The sequence below is a fragment of the Lolium perenne genome, chromosome 6 (assembly GCF_019359855.2).
Source record: "Lolium perenne isolate Kyuss_39 chromosome 6, Kyuss_2.0, whole genome shotgun sequence".
Classification (NCBI taxonomy): Eukaryota; Viridiplantae; Streptophyta; class Magnoliopsida; order Poales; family Poaceae; genus Lolium; species Lolium perenne.
The window spans coordinates 87,841,989-87,848,954 of record NC_067249.2 but is presented as its reverse complement, the minus strand read 5'-3'; positions in this window follow the sequence as shown (position 1 = coordinate 87,848,954).

The window sequence follows — 6,966 nt, the reverse complement described above, 5'->3', positions numbered from 1 at the left end:
AATGAACAATGCCGCCGGCCGCAAACGATGGTGGAGCGCGCCTAACCGCACCCTCGAGAATGTGCTCGCGCACATCGAGGACGGAAACTCCCCCGTCCGGGGGATGCCACCGCCGGTGGCGGCTACCGTGTCGCGCCGGCACGGTAGTTCCTGGATGCCGAGGAGGATGGCGCCGTCCTCCTCCTCCTCTGGCTCGCGGTCGGCATCCAGATCCGGCGGGTCGACGCCGGCCACCGTCAAGCAGGAGTGGCCGTCTCCGGCCACCGTCAAGAAGGAGCCGGCGTCTCCACTGCCGAGCAGAGGGCGCAGTAGCGGCACCCTCGTCATCCGCGACCAGCCGTCCTCTCTGCAAAGCGGGCGGAAGAGGAAGGCGTCGAAGAAGGAGGAGGCCGCAAACCGGCTGGCCGAGGAGGAGGCGAGGCGCGCGGAGGACGCCGCGGTGGCGGAGGCGATCGCCAGGTCGCTGAAGGACCTGGTGCCCGCCGACAACGTCCTCCCCGAAGACGCCGCACTGGAGTGGTCCAGGCGGGACTGGGAGCGCGAGGAGGCGGAGCAGCAACGGCGGCTGCTGGATCTGGCCGCCGCGCGTCAACGCGCCGCCCGCGCCGCCACACCATCTGCCGCTAGGAACGTTGCGCCCAGGGAGGTGGTCAAGGTCGAGGACAGCAGCGACGACGACATGTACCGTCCGTCGCCGCCACGCGCCGGCGACGCTGGCCAGGGCACGAGCCGCTGGTACGAGGCTCCGCCCCCCCAGGACAACGCCGGCTCTAGCGACGACGACGACGGCGGCGACTACACGTCGTTCTACCGCCATTTCGGCATGTAGTAGGCCGTTCTGTAGTTTAAATTTTAGTTTGACATCGCCGAATTCAAATATATGTTCGAATTCGGCCTACTTACGTACGAACTCGCCTCTATATGTTAAATATCATTAAATTTCGCACTGGTGGAAAAACAGGCTTCGGGTGAGCCCCATAAGTCGCGATGCTGCAGGAACCGCGACTAATGGTACCTTTAGTCGCGGTTCGGGAGGAGAACCGCGACCAAAGGCCTGGGCCCAGGGCGCTCGGTGGCCAGCCGGTGCACGTGGGGGGTCTTTAGTCGCGGTTGGCCAGGCCAACCGCGACTAAAGGTGCCCGAAGGCCTTTAGTCGCGGTTGGCCAGGCCAACCGGGACTAAAGCCCCTCCCCTATATATACCCATCCAGCAGCCAACACTTAGCCATTTGGTGCCATTCTCTTCACAAGCTTCACAAGTGGGTGTTAGGTTTGCTTTTGGTTCCTCTTATGCACATAAGGTGTTTGATGAAATGCCCCAAGAGCATGAAACAAACATGATATGAAGTGTTGGAGCCACACTTGAGCTTTCTCATTTATTTTTTCCTCCTCGATCGCGGTTAGCAACTTGAACCTTTGATGTGTCGTTGATAAAATGTGCATGTGTGTGTAGTTCATTGTTTAATTTATATTGTTTGTAGCTAGTTAGTTTAACAAATGCATGATGGTTAATTATATATTTTATATTATAATAATGCAGATGAATCGACAATGGATGTACGGTAACCGACTCTCCGGCGAGTTCAGTGCGGGTTTGAAAGATTTCCTCGTAGTGGCTAATGCGAACAAGCAGGGGGGTTTTGTTATCTGTCCATGTGTTAAATGTAAGAATCAGAAGGGTTACTCTTCCTCAAGAGATGTTCACATGCACCTGCTTCGGCACGGTTTCATGCCAAGCTATAATTGTTGGACCAAGCATGGAGAAAGAGGGGTTATAATGGAAGAAGATGAAGAAGGGGATGATTTCATCGATGAAAGCTATCTTGCTCATTTCGGTGATACTTTCATGGAGGATGCTGAAGGTGAAGGGGAAGGTGAAGGGGAAGGTGAAGAAGAGGCACGTGATGATCCCGTTGATGATCTTGGTTGGACCATTGCTGATGCACGGAGACGCTGCGAAACTGAAAAAGAGAGCGAGAATTTGGATCGCATGTTAGAGGATCACAGGAAGGCGCTGTACCCGGATGCGATGATGGTCTGAAAAAGCTGGGCTGCACACTGGATTTGCCGAGATGGAAGGCACGGGCAGGTGTAGCTGACTCCCCATTTGCAAACTTGCTTAAAATTTCGAAGAATATGTTGCCAAAGAATAACGAGTTGCCCGCCACTACGTACGAAGCAAAGAAGGTTGTGCCCTCTAGGTTTAGAGGTTACGAAGATACATGCATGCATCAACGATCGCATCCTCTACCGCGGTGAATACGAGAATTTGAATGAATGCCCGGTATGCACCGCATTGCGTTATAAGATCGAGGCGATGACCCTGGTGACGATGTTGAGGGCCGAAACCCGGGAAGAGGGTTCCCGCCAAGGTGATGTGGTATGCTCATATAATACCACGGTTGAAACGTCTGTTCAGAACAAAGAGCATGCCAAGTTGTTGCGATGGCACAAAGAGGACCGTAAGTCGGACGGGAGTTGAGACACCCCGCAGATGGAACGCATAATGGAGAAAGATCGACAGAGAGTTCAAAGATTTTGCAGCTGACGCAAGGAACATAAGATTTGGTCTAAGTACGGATGGCATGAATCCTTTTGGCGAGCAGAGCTCCAGCCATAGCACCTGGCCCGTGACTCTATGCATCTACAACCTTCCTCCTTGGTTGTGCATGAAGCGGAAGTTCATTATGATGCCAGTGCTCATCCAAGGTCCGAAGCAACCCGGCAACGACATCGATGTGTACCTAAGGCCATTAGTTGATGAACTTTTACAGCTGTGGGGCAGACCTGGTGTCCGTGTGTGGGATGAGCACAAAGAAGAGGAATTTGACCTACGAGCGTTGCTTTTCGTAACCATCAACGATTGGCCTGCTCTTAGTAACCTTTCGGGACTGTCAAATAAGGGATACAATGCATGCACGCACTGCTTACATGAGACTGAAAGTGTACATTTGCCAAATTGTAAGAAGAACGTGTACCTTGGGCATCGTCGATTTCTTCCGAAAGGTCATCCAGTAAGAAAGAAAGGCAAGCATTACAACGGCAAGGCAGATCACCGACCGAAGCCTGCGGAACACACTGGTGCTGAGGTATTTGATATGGTCAAGGATTTGAGAGTCATCTTTGGAAAGGGTCCTGGCGGACAATCAGTTCCGAAGGGAGCTGACGGGCACGTAGCCATGTGGAAGAAGAAATCTATATTCTGGGAGCTAGAATATTGGAAAGTCCTAGAAGTTCGCTCTGCAATCGACGTGATGCACGTTACGAAGAATATTTGCGTGAACATCCTAAGCTTCTTGGGCGTGTATGGGAAGTCAAATTATACAAAGGAAGCACGGCAGGACCAGCAAAGTTTGAAAGACCCTGATGACCGGCATCCGGAACGGTTTCAAGGTCGTGCCAGCTACGCTCTGACCAAAGAAGAGAAGGTCATCTTTTTTGAATGCCTGAGCAGTATGAAGGTCCCGTCAGGATTCTCGTCCAATATAAAGGGAATAATCAACATGGCGGAGAAAAAGTTCCAAAACCTGAAGTCTCACGACTGCCACGTGATTATGACGCAATTGCTTCCGATTGCTTTGAGGGGGCTCCTGCCGGAAAATGTTCGAGTAGCCATTGTGAAGCTATGTGCATTCCTCAATGCAATCTCTCAGAAGGTAATCAATCCAGAAGTTCTACCACGGTTACATAACGATGTGGTCCAATGTCTTGTCAATTTCGAGTTGGTGTTCCCGCCATCCTTCTTCAATATTATGACGCACCTCCTGGTTCACCTAGTCGATGAGATTTCCATTCTCGGTCCTGTATTTCTACACAATATGTTCCCCTTCGAGAGGTTCATGGGAGTATTAAAGAAATATGTTCGTAACCGTGCTAGGCTAGAAGGAAGCATCGCCAAGGGCTATGGAAATGAGGAGGTAATTGAGTTTTGTGTTGACTTTGTTCCTGACCTTAAGCCGATTGGTCTTCCTCGATCGCGGCACGAGGGGAGACTAAGTGGAAAAGGCACGATCGGAAGGAAATCAATGATATGTATGGACGGCCATTCTCTGACTGAAGCACACCACACAGTTCTGACCAATTCCAGCTTGGTGGCTCCGTACTTTGAGAAACACAAGAATATTTTACGCTCGGACAACCCTGGGAAGCCTGAATCCTGGATTAGGAAGGCCCACATGGAGACTTTCGGCAGTTGGTTGAGAAAACATTTAATGAGTGACAATAAGGTTGTAGATCAGCTGTACATGTTGGCCAAGACACCATCTTCGACTATAACGACTTTCCAAGGGTACGAGATAAATGGGAATACATTTTACACGATCGCCCAAGATAAAAAGAGCACCAACCAAAACAGTGGTGTCCGCTTTGATGCAGCAACCGAGAATGGGCAAAAGGTCACATATTATGGTTACATAGAGGAGATATGGGAACTTGACTATGGACCCTCCTTTAGGGTCCCTTTGTTCCGGTGCAAATGGTTCAAGCTAACAGGAGGTGGGGTAAAGGTGGACCAGCAATACGGAATGACAATGGTGGATTTCAACAATCTTGGTTATCTTGACGAACCATTCGTCCTAGCGAAAGATGTCGCTCAGGTTTTCTATGTGAAGGACATGAGTAGCAAACCGAGGAAACGGAAAGATAAGAAAACGATCAGTACATCATGCGATGATCCAAAGCGCCACATTGTTCTTTCAGGGAAAAGAAACATCGTGGGAGTGGAGGACAAGACAGACATGTCAGAAGGTTATAATATGTTTGCTAAAATTCCGCCCTTCAAAGTGAACACCGACCCAAGCATTAAGTTAAATGATGAGGATGCTCCATGATACGGCACAATCGTAAGCAAGCAGGGACACAAGGGAAGAAATGATGTGTAATAATTTATTGTACCAAACTTTGTTGAATGAATCATGTGAATTATATTACCCGTGATGTGTTTGGTGTCCATTTTCGAATGATTCAATTGACTCGAGATAGCACTGATGATACATGAAATTTGGAGTGACTAAGTCATACTCCTGCATGCATACATGAAATTTGGAGTGACTAAGTCATACTCCTTCATACAGGAAATTTGGAGTGACTAAGTCATACTCCTGCATACATGAAATTTGGAGTGATTTAGTCATACTCCTGCCTAGGCGTATAATATGCATACTCGTAGTCTTCATAGCCGCCGCCGTTGTACTGGTAGTCGTCGCCTTCTAAGTTGCCGGCGTCGTCGTCGCTGCTGTCGTCGCTGTCGTCGGGCGGCGCTCGTGGCTCGAACTGAGGGTAGCGCAGGCGGGGGATATCGCCGGCCGTGATGTAGTCCATGACGCTCTGCAGAGTCCGGCCGTACCTCCATAGCCGACGGCCGGCCTCGTGGAAGTTTCCAGGAGGCAGACCGTCCTCCTCATACCTGGCGAGCGCCCTCTCACGCCGATTGATGAAGAAGGCGTCCTAAGTATGCTGGTTATCGGGATGCCAACGGGGATTCATCCGCTGCTCCGGCGTGAGGTCGAGGTAGTAGTGGTTCGTGATGGACGCCCGGCGCGCGGTACCACGAGGGACGGGAGGGACCGGCACGCCGCCGGCGCTTAGGCTCCAGCCGGCAGGGACGCGGTAGCCCGGAGGGCAAGGGTAGTTCGAGGCGCAAAGCTCCTCCACCTGCTGGTAGGTTAGAGTGGGTGCGGTGGAAGCCATGAGAGAGTGATGAGAGATTGTAGAGATGTGATGCTGGCCAAGGCGGGCTAACTATATGTAGTGACAAATGGCGGGAAAAATGGGAGCGGGAAGACAGGAGGCGGGAAGAAAGAGGCGGGGAGAAAGTGGCGGGAAGAAATTGGCGGGAAAAAATTGGCGGGAAGAAAGAGGCCGGAAGAAATTGGCGGGAAACAATTGGCGGGAAGAAAGAGGCGGGAAGACAGGGAAGAAATGGCGGGAAGACGAGGAGGGAAGAGGGGGTCGGCGGAAAGAGGCGGGAAGAGGGGGCCAACGAACTTTTGAATTGAATTAGTTTTATTTTTATGAATTTTTGATAATTTGTATTTTTAAAATTTTGAATTGAATTAGTTTTATTTTTCTTAATTTTTTGATATATTATTTGTATTTTTAAGATTTTGAATTGAATTAGTTTTATTTTTATGAATTTTTTGATATATTATTTGTATTTTTAAGATTTTGAATTGAATTAGTTTTATTTTTATGAATTTTTTGATATATTATATGTATTTTAAACATTTTGAATTGAATTAGTTTTATTTTTCTTAATTTTTTGATATATTATTTGTATTTTTAACATATTGAAATGAATTAGTTTTATTTGAATTAGTTTTATTTTTCTGAATTTTTTTGATATATTATTTGTATTTTTAAGATTTTGAATTGCATTAGTTTTTTTTCTGATTTTTTGATATATTATTTGTATTTTTAAAATTTTGAATTGAATTAGTTTTATTTTTCTGAATTTTTTGATATATTATATGTATTATATGATTTTCAAAAAAGAAAAGTATTTTCAAAAAAGACCTTTAGTCGCGGTTGGCCTGGCCAACCGCGACTAAAGGTCCTTGCGCGCGGAAATTAAAAACCCGGCGAAAAACCCTTTAGTCGCGGTTGGGGTCGCCAATCGCGACTAAATACCCCTTTAGTCGCGGTTGGCGACCCCAACCGCGACTAAAGGGCTGTCCCTATAAATTCTCCAGCGCGCGAACGGCGCGCCACTCGTCTTCTCCGCCGAAACGTCTTCTGCAGCCGCGCGCCATCGCCGTCGTCGCCCTCGTCGCCGCGCCCTCGTCGTCGCCCTCGTCGGACGTCGTCGCGCCCTCGTCGTCGCCCACGCGATGCGTCGCCGCGCCCTTGTCGTCTCCGCCGTGCGCAACCGACCGCCGCCGCGCGCGCGTTAAACAAACCGCCGCGCGCGCCGCCTCAGCGTCGCGCGCGCCGTCGCCGTCGCCGTGCCCGACAGCCGCCGCCGCCGCCG